The sequence below is a fragment of the Hetaerina americana genome, unplaced genomic scaffold (assembly GCF_022747635.1).
Source record: "Hetaerina americana unplaced genomic scaffold, ioHetAmer1.1.p SCAF_14, whole genome shotgun sequence".
NCBI classification, from domain to species: domain Eukaryota; kingdom Metazoa; phylum Arthropoda; class Insecta; order Odonata; family Calopterygidae; genus Hetaerina; species Hetaerina americana.
In genome coordinates this window covers 10,039,973-10,053,856 of record NW_027286514.1, presented here as the reverse complement: position 1 = coordinate 10,053,856, position 13,884 = coordinate 10,039,973, and positions in this window count along the sequence as shown.

The window sequence follows — 13,884 nt, the reverse complement described above, 5'->3', positions numbered from 1 at the left end:
TTGCGACCAGTATTTTCTTTACGAGATTATATTCTCTGAGACCATTTTTTTGTCTTCAGGTCCTTTATTCCACTGCAAGGATTTTAGTTTCTTCTTATTAATGCTTCTCTTATATTGTCGAAGTGCTTGTTCCATGGACTTCAGAGTTGCTTTCAAGTCCTCATGTGTTTCTGCTTCTACTGCGATGTCATCTTTGAACTTGAGCATGTTCATTTCTTCATCATTAACCTTGACTGCTTTGATACTCAATACTTGTGCTTCCTTTATTGCCTTTTCTAGATACCTATGCGTTGAATAGTGCTGGCGAGAGGTCGCATTCTTGTCTAATTCACTTGTTAAATTTGGCTTCTTTTTTCCTAACGTTTTTCTTTTGCACGGTTGTCACCCGATTATTGTAGAGGTTATGAGTTATTCTTCTATCATTGTAGTCCATTCCTAGCGATTCTAGTATCTTGAACATCTTTTTCCATGCAATGATTAATAATGTATATATAACACCTATATGAAATAGATTCATAGTGGCCCAAGGCATAAATTATAGTTTTGTATTCATCTTTTCTGCCAACCACCGCTAGGGTGTGACTCATTGTGATTCCATACCAGGCATACTACATCTAAGATTAATCCTGATTAAATGATATTTACTAGTTAATATGCTTAATAATTCAATAAATGGAATTAATATTAGCGACAGCTAAATTGACTATAGTATACTAGTGCGCAATACTTATCATTGCATCTGACACGTCCTGCTAATTATAAGAGAAGTAAAATAAAGGTTAGATAAAGTAATGACGATTCAGTAGGTTGCTTAGGATATTTTTCCTTGCCGCGGTCGTTTAGAATTTTTCTGATCCCTTACCGTTTGTTGGAAAAAATATCTTATAACTGTCGGTTCTTCAGTTGATTTCTCTAATCTAATTTTCATGATCTCTCATGCAGTAATAGGCTAGTGATAAGGTTTTGACATCGAAAAAGATATCTGATTCCAATCAATGCGAGATATTTTACGTGAATCTGCAATTAAACCTTCACTCCGCGAGTTAGTCCTATCCCTTATTATATGTATGTTTTAACTAAAAATAACGGGTTTCGTAGACTTTTGATGATATCACAGCTCAGAGAATTGATCAATGTACTCTGAAAATAAAAGAAATCTCAGGAAACTCAAATTCCTGTTTCTTTTATTCGACGTTTTTTAATCTAGCCCTAATTTGAACCAAATACAATTTATGTCCAGGTAGTATCTCCAATAAATATGAAAATGTGTCTTTATCCGCAAAAAAGTGAACTTGCCGAGAAACAATAAAAATGTAATTCATTAGCAGTAATTTTAGTTCAGATTTTCATGATAGTAAAATATTTTATGCGTGGACAAGATAAGTGGGGAACATGTGATGTGGGAGGTAATAACAACATTAGCATTCAACCTCGTATGGAAGCCGGTTCTCAGTTTCTGCTGTTGCCGTGGCATCAATTTGGGGGTTGAAACGTAGCATGGGCTCTTGAGGTATTTATCGTCTTGTATTGAGTATATATTAAGTTTCCAAGGCATTGTTGCCGTATTTAGTTTTGGGGCAACTTAAGTCTTGTATGCGTAGATGCGGTCTTTGGTATTTAAGAGTACGAGTACGTTACGTTACGAGTTCATTCCAAAGAAACTGCGGGAGATGCCGCAACAGTAACCTTTAACGGAGTCATCCGCTAATGTGCATTTCAATGCTATGTTACGAGTTCATATTAGTACTCGTTCATGGATAACTAATAAACGCACGTGTATGCAGATAACTCGTATGGACTGTATACCTGTTATTTTTTAATGTTGAAGAGAGGGCATGCTGTAAGTAGCAGTTTATCTCAGTAGCTCTAATGCGCCTCAACGTTCAGTTTCTCTTTGGCCCTTAAGCTATTCTACCTATGTACTCGTAATAGCAGATGATAAGGAGGTTAACGGCCATTCTTTCATATATCTGGGTGAAGTTCTAACACTATAATATGATGAGAAAGTAAGTCATACATGTCCTGAATTTTAGTTAAGTTATTTTTTTCAAATCACAATTGACTTAATATGCATTTGTTAATATATTTGTTTTTTGGTCAAATGATATTTTTAACGTCTGATAAACTTTATTTATGTTTTGTTTAGGCTGATCTGTCTGCTTTTCGTGCAAAGGATGGTACTTTGAAGCATAAGAATCGGTTAGTTGCATTTGGTTCTGTCATTCCCGGCTTCATGGTAGTCGTCTCCTGGACTGCTGCTCCGGATGTTTCGGCTCCGTATCCCTCCTGGGTGTGCCATCTTACAACTAAATTATATTTGTACTCCTTCGCTGTTGTTTGTCATTCAATGTTTTATAATTTACGCCATAATTAAAAATATAAGACGAGCATTTAATGGGTTAATATGAATGGTTGGGATGGGTTTGACGAATGAAATAATAGAGATTGAAAAAGAAACTGGCAGCAGTTCCACATCAAGTTTTGTATTCAACCACGACCAGGACTAGGATATATTCAAGCTTTCGATTCATTCTGCGCACTTTTCGTGGTAATAACACAAGGGATAAATGCTAAGACAGAAATGGGTAGTTACTGGCGAAAATACTCGGAGTTAGGTACATACGAGCTACATTTCCCCTCAACTAACTTCTTGGATGGCAGCCTAAAGCCACCCGCCACTAGACCTTATGGCCGGTGATGTGGTATCGTGTAAAAAAATGTAGGTGTAATGCTAGTGTGAAATGTCCTTCCTGCATAGGTAGAATGCCATCTGGTAATTATTTACTACGTAGCATGTAAGCCCGCCTTTTTTGATGGGTTTCCTTATTTGTGTTTCCAACAGGGTAGCTACTAACAGTGGCATTCGTAATAGGCACAACGGGTGTTGCATTAATAATGTCTGCTTGCCATCATTCCACTTGCCCTTTCAGTGGATCGCGGGGTGTCATGTGTTTGTGGAAGTATTGGAGTTGTAGTACGATATAGGGCGGTGGCCTAACACCCCCTGCCACACGCCATAGCGACAGATTGCGGGGTAGTGTAAAGATTTAGATGTAGAGCATGGATCTACGTCTATATCTCATCCTTGAAGTCGCAACGAGGGTGTGAGGCGAGGGATGTTATTTCGTCTACCTATGTAACTAATGGGGGGCTATACAAATACTTGTCATTATTCTTCCTCTATCAGGCATTACATTCATATCGGTTTGCAATTATGTAATTGTCTTAATTCGTGCATTTCATTCCTCTCCCTCTGTTCTCAACGGTTTTTCAAGAAACATTCCTTTTTCTCTCTCTCTCCGTGTATCGTTTAATTCTGAAATTGGGTTCTTTCGCGTTGTATTCTAAATGCTCGACGCGTGTTCAATTTGAGTTGTAACCATTGCGACATAGGACCTACAGATTTTTATGTCGCTATGTAAAATATATCAAATATATCATAGAGAGATGAAGAGTTACCGTTGATGATGCGTTTCTCATGTACACAAATGTCAGCAATTATGAGCAGAGGAGGAAGAAAAGTAATCATAAAGACGCGACTACTGCTATTATATGTTTTCTCATTCGTAGATGTAGGCAGTCGTTGGCGGGAGAAGAGGAAAGGTGGGCGGGGAGTGAGACTTGAGAGCGCAAGGAATTTGTGAAGAGACGGATTGTAGGATACGTGCCTGGCGTTGCGCCATGGGCCCCGCAGTGGGACCGGAGACGAGTGGGGAGGTTTAGCGTGACCTTGAAGTAAATTTCTATATTACAAGTACAATCAACGTCGAAAAGATAGTTGTTATAAATTTAACTTAAGCAGTGACGTTTTTATGTTTGGCAGAAGTGACCTTAATGGACAAAAAATAAATAAGAACAGGAAAGTATATTTCGGGTGAAACAATCGATATTGCTGACGACTGCAGTCTCCCTTAGGCTGACTAAAACTTTTGGTCGTCAAGTTGACCGTAAGCTAGTCTTCCTTTTAAAAGATCGGCTCCGTCATTTGCATCTTTGGTTGGAGGCATGTTTTGGGGGATCAGCTGTGGTACTTGCGTAAAGTGCATAGGTGTTGACATGAAAATCATTCATTTAAAAAATCTAGAAAATATCCAATTCCTCTCAAGTTTTTTAATTGAATCTTTTCCTCTCAATGTGTATTATTCCATGTGCTAAACCGCTAGTGCGTTTATGTTCCAAAAGATTTTTCATGGAGGCCTGCAATCCTTGAATTCTGAAAACCCGGAATGGGAAAAACCTCGAAAATAAACCTGGAATCGAACAGTAAAACCCTGGATTATAGTTGTAAATGGTTTTGAACGGAATATACACAATCAAACAGAAGAAATTGAACTACGCAATCTTATGTGTTTTTTACGTTTTAATTGGATAATAATGTATCTCACTTTGCCTTTTTTCAGGAAATCTAGTGACTTTCTACGTCCTATTTATTTTGCCAGAAGGTTAATACATGTACGTCACATCTGTGTACTTCGAACGGACAAGTTTCTCGGGCCATTCGAGTGTCGCGCTTTGAAAAATGCCCGCCTACCGATGCAGTAGAGAATGAATGAAAACAGCATGAGGACGGCTACCACCAGGCTGTTTTTACGAAGGCAACTGCCTGATTTCATTTCTTTATTCTTATCCCACAAATAGGTGTCTCTTTCAGAAAACATTTTTGCTGTGACTATGGTACCCCACACATCATATGAGACCGTCATGGTATGGCTGCAGTGTAAGATATGGTTTGGTGGCCATTAACTAATTGCATGATTTATTTATATTATACATCGTTACTTTGTTTTTCTTTGAATAGAATTATGCGATTATTGAGAATGAGTCGTGGAGAACTTCCTGAATTCCGCTACGACCATTCTTAAGGTTGTTTTGCACAATGCGTACTTAAGTTACCGATATCATTACTGAAATCAGGATGGTGAATATGCTGGATGCGAATCTGTTGCGGAAACCTCAGAGGAACCCTTTCACGGGATCTAACTCTCCTGACGACTTTTGATTCTTTCGCATGCGCACAGGCTTTTTTTGTGTTCACAGTCGATGCCAGTGTCTACGTCGAGTCAGATTCCAGTCATAGTTCTTACGTGGAAACTGCTGTAATATTGCAATGCTAATGGACAAGGCAATACTAACATACAAACATTTTGGATAACGAAAGGGAAAGGAATAAGATTTGAAGGAGCGCTTTGAAGAACGGTAATCATGTTTCGGCGATTCTGCTCTATGAACTACTCAAGTAAGACGTTCGGCATTTGTACAGTTATTTGCGAATGTCCCCCAACCATAAATTGTGAAATATTTTAATCTCTTTATTGCATATATTATTGTAATCATAATTGCACATATTTTTCATCCATAATACTAACACCATATGTCTCACTCAATTGATGACGACTTTCTTTGGGTGTTTAACCGCACCAATGGAGGAAACGGATGATTAAACGTTGTTCTTGTGCACTAAAAGTCGAAATATTTGGAGTTGAAAACTCCACTCACTCTTTATTGATTGACAGAAAGCTTTTCGAAACTACAGTTACAAAGTCATGTCACCTGGGTTTCTCTGCACTGGCATCATTATCAGGCAAGGCAAAGGAAACAGGATCTCTCTTTAATCATCAGCAAGAAAAGAGAATTGTTGACCCATCAGTGACCCCTGTATCTGCTTGACTCCCGCCTTTCCGCCATCCTTGCGGCAGTTACTTGGTCGAGCCCCTCACTCCCCACCCCTCTTCATCCCCATCTATCTCCTTCACTCCTTGTTGAAATATAAAGAGAGTTGCAGTTTCCTCTGTTTGATCTTATGACGATGCGAATTTCATTGAAACTGGGCCGTGTGACTTCGTAACGGTGGTTAAGTAAAAGTTTCCCATGAATCAATGAATCAGATATATTTAAGTACTCGTTCTTCTCTCGAAAGATATGCAATTATAACAAAATCTAATTAAAGTACCCGATTATATTTACTCAAAAACCAAAATTTAGCCATTTATTCAAACAAAAATTATTGATTGATCTCTCTAGTCACGAATGTGGGCATGTGCACGAGTGTTTATTATGTTTGTGTGTGTGTGTGTGTATACCTGTATACATATATATATATATATATATATATATATATATATATATATGTGTGTGTATATATATATATATATATGTATATATATATATATATATATGTGTGTGTATGTATATATATATATATATATGTATATATATATATATATATATATATATATACATATATGCATATATATGGTATTTGGACGGCACAATAGAACACAAATAAAATAGTAGTACTTAAAAGGAGTGTTAGTGGGACTTGAGTCTTACTTGAAGAAGGCCGAAAGCTTAAACAATTTACCATGTGAGTGTCCTTTTAAGTGTTATTATTTTATTTGTGTTCTATTTTGCCGTCCAAATATTATACTTCTCGTGTGAGTGTTTCCGTATAATCGATATATATATATATATATATATATATATATATATATATATATATATATATATATATATATATATATATATATATATATATGTGTGTGTGTGTGTGTGTGTATTTATATTCAAATGCATGAATGATAATATATTTATACATACATGACTGGTCCCCTAACACCCTCCACCACTCGCCCTTGCAGCGGCTTGCGGGGTATTGTGTAGATGTAATAAAGTGCAATTGATTGCCACAAACTTTCGAAGGAGATAATTTTATTTGATTAATGTGTATCATTATATTATTATTATTTATTACTCTGGCCGAAGCTATATAGTATGGACCATGTGCACTGCACGATGCAACGATCTACTTATATCTAGTATTCGCTAAGTGTCCACGAATTCCAAGCTCGAGCACATCTTTGCTTCTACTTCCAGTCCCTAGGAAAAAATTGGGATTTGAACTTTAAGCTATCTCGTATTGAAGTAGCTCTAGAATATAGCCCAATTCTTACAAATCATTTCGTATTCTTGTAGCTTTCTGTTCTTTAACGGTTAATCATGAAGGAAATATTGCTACCCAGAAGTATCTGGGTGCCTTCTTATTGAAATCCGCGATGAGCTTGCATCGAAATTCTTTTATGTATTCGTATTTCCTGAATCCTAGATTTATAAAGCAGTAAAATATTTTGACTTATGGCTATAATTCGTTTAGACGTTAAAAAAATTAAAAACCACAATGCAGAACACTCAGACAAAATGTATCGAATAGCATTACTGGGGATTTGGAACGCAATATCAGAAAGGACATTGCATAGCGTTCCTCTCGCTTTATTGAGTTTTGGGCCGTGGCGGTTCCTCATTACTTCTTAATTTTATCTCGCTTCCGCGGCAATTTTTCGAGCAATCGCCCATTTTTGAGCGGTGATATTTCTGCTTCATCCGCACCCTCTCGAAATGAGCGATAATTCTCGGAAATTCATTCTACATATGGCTATGCATTAAAAGTGAGCTTAGTTGTCTTTTGATTTTGAATTATTTTCTCAGGTGTCCTCAAAGTAAATATTGACTTTTTGTCAAGAGTGAGTGAGCTCAAGCATGACGACGCAGGGAAAGCTCGATTGGACCTCCACCGTAGAAAGGCTCGGTGAGCGTGGATTTTCCAAATGATACGAACCATGGAACAATAGCATTGGAAAGTGGAAGACATGAGTGGACCCCCTTAGATTCTGAGGCGCGGATGGCCTAAAATTCGCGTTTCGGAGAAGTGCATTGAACGTGACACATTTTGAAGTGCAGCTTCGCTCGAGTGTGACCTGGGTCGTCGTCCGTTGAATGGGACGATTAGACAATCGCCCCTTCGAAGGATTTCACTAAGGGCATGCTTCCGCTCGTGCCGCCTAGTTTCTCTGCTAAGCTCTGCTGTGGTCTTAGGAGTTGGATCGTGTTTCTCCTGCGCCCTGGGCTGAAATCTTCTAGCATCTCTCGCCGGCGCGCCGTCCTCGTCCGGCCCCTTGGCTAACAACCAGTAAATACGTACATACCAAGCTGAAGCAGTCACTTATTCCTTCCGTGCAGTCCATCACTAACACTGGTTATAAAATTCAAGGATAGGTATGGTGTAGTTATCCGTCCATCGGCTGACTTCTACCTTTATAGTGGTATCATTTACTAAATGTCTAAACACTGCGAGAAGAGGGAAAATTGGAAACGTTCGCTATGTTGACAGTCAATCATTGGTATGCTATGTTGCCTGACACTCCGGTATTCCCTATCTATGTAAAACTATCGCACGCAGACACTATCAGCCATTGAAAGCCAGCATAATAAATGTTTTCACCTTTCCCCGATTTTCAATGCGCCGGTGACTGCCTAAGAAGTTTTTGAAGTGATTGCACGCAAGAGATATTTTACTTATAATTACTACTAAAAATAATAAAAATGAAACCTTTAGTTTTTCTTAAGACTTCTTCACATAGCTACCATCCAGAGTTATATATGTATTTCTTCAAACATTTCTTGATCTTTCGAAGGCCGTCATAATAGATTACGTCGAAAACCATTGCTCCAACTTTTTGAATGGCGTCACCTGCGTTGTCAAGTCTCCGACCCCGCATTGGTTTTTTTGAGTTATGGGAATAAGAAAAAGCCACTTGAGGCGATTTCGGGTGAATATGACGGATGTGGTACTATTTTAAAGCCGCATCGATTTAATTGCGCTATTGTCGGTTGCGCCGTGTTTGCTTCTGAAAAACAGCCAGAAGTCGTGGAACCCACTACGCTGACACCTTCAACATTTGCTGTTCTTCGTTAATAATTTTCCGCAGAGTGCTGTAGCTAAAATTAGTCTCTTTTATGATCATTTGGATGGTTTCGCTTCGATGTAATAGAATGAAGTCCTGCAGTTTCTTCAATGTCGCTGTGTCGTAGGTGAGTGATGGTCTTCCACTTCTTGGATTGTCTGTGGGGGACGAATTGCCAGTTTAAAACATTCTTTTCTACCTCTAAACTAAACCATATGACGGGATTTCATTTCTATGGACAACCATCATTTCATCGTGGGCTTTCCGGTCACATAACCTTTCAAATGAAGGAACTTAATCGCACTATGGTCCTCTAACTACTCCATTGTGCGAGTAACTTCAACCTATAGCTTCCTGAAACGTAATAATGCAACTATAATAGCTATAATGTCCAAAATTATTATTATTAAATAATCTACTGGTTAAAGTAGTTTTTGCATGGACACAACTACCAAATAAATATTTTGTAACTTCTAACAAAACACAATCCAGCAGCCTACCCTGCGTCAAGTTCTTCTTCATCTCTGTGTACTTCCTTCCTCCCTTCATCCCGTCCAATATCCCTATCCTGTTCCTTCCCTTTCCTCGTTTGGCTAACATTCTTCCCTCTATTACAGTCTTCAACATCCCACTGACGGTCAATATGCCCCTCACCCACTTTTCCTGCCTCCATTGGATTTCACCCTCTCTTTGCCCACCATACCAGGTACTTCCTCATTTGTTTTCTTCTCGGTCCATTTCACCTTCTCCATTCTTCTCCACACCCACATTTCAAAAGCCTCCAATCTACGTCTATCCTCCTGCTTCAATGACCACGTTTCCGCGCCGTACATAGCTACACTCTATATCGAAGTTTTGACGAGTCTTTTCTTAATATACTTACTCAACGTCCCTGTCATCAACTCTCTCCTCCTTATGAAAGCCTCTTTGCCTAGCGAAATTTTTCTCCTTGCATCCCTGCTACTTTGACGGTGTTGGTCCAAAACACTTTCGAGATATGTAAACTATTCTACCTGCTCTAGTTTCTGCCATCCTATGCTAATGTTTAGCTTAGCGTTTTAATTTTTAGGATTAATGTCAGAGGCTCTAGGCCAGGGAAGTATGTGGTGCAAATTGAAAGAGGGTGGATTTCATCGGTGGAGGAAAGTTTGGGAGTGTAGGCATGTCTTCGGATTCTTTTGTTTAGGAGGGATTCAGGATAACCTCATTAAAGGAGGGAACAGTGTAGATTTGAGAGGATATTATCAAAGGAGTTTGGGTCATTGCAAATTTTGTGTCCTGTTATGGACAGGGAATAAGGAATTGAGCATTTGGTGTGATATGGGTGGCCACTATTATAATGTAATTATTGTTGTTTGTTGGTGGGTTTTATATGTATAGAAGTGTGAAGGTGATTTAGGAGGAGGAAACCGTAGAATTGAAGGAGACAGAGGACGAAGCATTGAGGTCGGAAATGAAAGTTTTCAGGAAACTATCATTGATGTATCTGAGCCACATTAGAGGTTTCAGGGGTTATTTTGACAGGCATTTTTTTTCTGCAAGACCAAGAAAGAGGTTTGCATAGGAAGGGTTGAACCTGCTGCCCATGGCACAACCTCTTTCTTGGACCCCGACTCCCTTGATAATTTCCTCTCAAATCGACACTGTTCCCTCCTCAAACGAGGTTATCCTAAATCCCTTCTTAACCAAAGGATTCTATGACATGCCTACACTCCCAAATATTCCTCCACCGTAGGAACCCACCCTCTTTCAATTTGCACCACATACTTCCCTGACCTAGAATCTCTGCGATTAATCCTAAAAGACCTCTACCCTGTTCTCAAAAAACCATAATTCCACCGCCAACCTTTTTCCCTAATGTCCCTCTGTTACCCAAACTGATCATCCCCTAAGTAATCATTTTTCCTACTCTATCTTTTGTTAATAATCCTGAGTACAGCTTTAGGTGCGTGGGATATCATACTTATTGTCCTGTAGTCCTCACATCCTGCAGCCTTTACCTTTTTTGGAATAGGAACTAAAACTGATCTCACCAAGTCTTCCGGCCAGATTCCTTTCTCGTAGATACTATGAACCAGCCCATATAGCCTCTTCCCCGATATTTTCCTAAACATTTCAATAGTTCCACAGGAATTTTATCCACCCCCCACGGCCTTATTTAGTTTCATCTCCCTTAATGCTCTTTCTGTGTCATCGTCGAGTATGCCTGGACCTAAGCTGTCTTCCTCTACCTTATGTTCCTTTTTATGCCTAATCTTGTTGGCCTAAGTTCTTTGCATTGCTTCTATATATTCCTTCCATCTTTCTAGAATCTTTTCTGTGTCAACTATTATCTAACCTGCCTTATCTCTAACTGTTAACATAGATCTTCCTTTCTTACTTCTCGATAGTGATTTAACCTTCCTGTGTAGCGTACCAATTTCACCCTTCCTCTGCAAACATTTTTTATCCTTGCACTGCATCTTTCACCATGCTTCTATATCTTTATTTGTAGCCTGCCTCAATTTATTTAACTCTTTCTACTTCATTTTACCTAACTCTGTGCTTAAATTCTTTGTGTATCCATCTTTGTAATCATCTCATCCGTGATCTATGGTTTCCTATTCCTTTTTGTGTTAATGGTTCCAATAGTGTCTTTTGGGGCTTCCGATATCCCTTACTTCCCATTTTTCTTTGATAGTACTCAGCTCTCACCATCCTCCATGATTTTTTCTATGGCCTGCTGGTACGCCTTCCTTGTCAATCCATTTAATGCTTCTACATTGCATTTTCTTACCCGCCGCCCCTGCCTTATCCTTTTGAAACGGAGGCAACATTTTATAACGAATAAATTGTGGTCAGAGTCCTCATTCGCTCCCGGGAAGCTGTGCGAATTTATCATACTGTTCCTAAACCTATTTCTAACCAGAATATAATCTATCTGATACCTTTCTGAGTCACCTGGCATTTTCCATGTATGCCTGTGCCTTTTGTGGTGTCTAAACCAAGTGTTGGTGATGACCAACCCCTGTCTCCTGCAGAACTCAATTGCTTGCTCAAGGGCTCATGTGTTCTGCTGACCCCAATAGCTGTGCTGGTTGGAGTAATAATAATTGCTCCTGGTTGGATCACCCATGCCAGATAGGTCAAAGGTTAGGAGCCAGACAATAGCCAGTCCACTCAGCATCTGTTCTTTAGTGAGGTGGCTGCAAATGCATCTTACCCCAGTAGGGCGGCCATTGAGTGATGGTGTCATGCCTTCCTCAATTGTGTAAAAACACTATTGAGGAAGGCATCTGGAAACCATCTCAGTTATCATTCCCAAGAGTATTACTGGGTTTCATAGACATCAAGGATCGGGGAATGTAAAGAAAACACATTGTATGTTACTAAGATTTCATTAGCACAATTAGTCTAATTTTGAATTGCTCCAAAATGTCCATTCTTTGATCCTGGAATTCTTGATTGAGGATTTTGGGTTTGCAATCACTATTATATTCTTCTTCCTGCGATTATATTCCAGAATAGGGGTGTGCAATATTTTGCTTGGAGAAAAATGGTGAATATGATGGCAGAAATGTTGAGAGAATTGAAAGGTGAGAGAAAATACAGAGAGCAAAAGACAATGCTAGCTACGGTTTCATTATTTGATATCACCCCCCCACCCCCTTCCCTCTTCCTTGTGTGCTGTTTCCCACTTTGCATTAATGGATAAATAAATATTCCACCCCGAGTATCTTTCGTTCTTTGGACTGGTGTGTCAAGTAGCCTTTCCCCTTTGCTACCTGTACCAAAAGGCAAATGTGACTGCCACATTATGGTCCCTCACAAAAGAATGTATTATTGGTGGATTGAAGGGAAATTGAAATAGGAAAATCAAAACTGTTTGAATGGAGTGATTGGAAAAAAATTTTTATGGATGGAAATGAAAGATTTTGTAAAGTACATGAAGTACAAGTGTTTAGTTTCTGTAATATGCATTTACCACTTGGTATTGACATTTTATTAGGACTTTACTTACAATTTTGAGAGGACTATCTCAAGCATTTTCTCTATCCCCCCCCCCAATTTCAGCTTTTTTTTGACAGTTCCATGCTTTTTGCTTATTAATAATGAATTCAGTCGAATAAGGGAACCTAACTTGACCTTCCTCTAATCTGAACACTTCAGATCAATTTTAGCCATCATTATACAAGGAGTTAGTCTGGTCAGGTGGTTATCGTGTTATGAATGATGAAAGACAGAAAAACTGTTGATGGATGACTACTCCATGTCCTGTGATGATGTAAAATTCTATCTGTTCTTAGTAATATATAAGTATTGTAATGCAAGTCTAAGAAAAAAGGACCAGTTACATATATGTTCCTCATGTCCACATTAAAAATCCCTATGAATATTCAGCATTTTTCAAAGAAAATTAAGCAGGCCCAATGTGAAATTTATTTATCACAATTAATCAAAATATTTAGTTATTTAGTTGATCACTTCATGCAACCACTGTATGATTATTATAAAATCATATGTGAAGTAAGAGTTACACCCATTTAAATAGGATATTTCCCCAGTGAAAATTGGGATGAGTAATTTAGACAAGTAAAGTATTGGTGGCATCATCTTGGTGGAAAAATAGAAAATTATTGGGGTAAACAGAAATGAGACCAACTTCAATGGACAGCACAAAGAAATATTCAAATAGCTGGTATGTTTGACAATTGTTCAAGCAAAATCAGAAAACATCATATGTACATTCCGTGCATTATATCGCATGGTTACTGTATGCATACAAATACACTCATTCACAATACATTGACAAAAAGTGAAAAAGATCAATGAAAAAATCTATACAATCATAATGAGTATTACATTTGTAGCATGAAAATGTGTGAGGAATTTAAATTAAAAATATCTCCAACATGCTAGTTGAATTGACTGTCTCACAACTTAGTTAGACTAAAGCTAAAGTAATAACAATTACATGAATAAATATCATTCAAATTGTTTGGACACCTATTAGGAAATGGGAGGACATTTTTCTATGTTTATTGCGCAACTTTACATTTATTTTTAATGACCTAAACATTACTTCTCTGTCTCTTTAATGACTGAATTTATTAATTACACTTTACTTGGATATTTTCTATGATGGAAAATGTTTCATTAGCCTAAT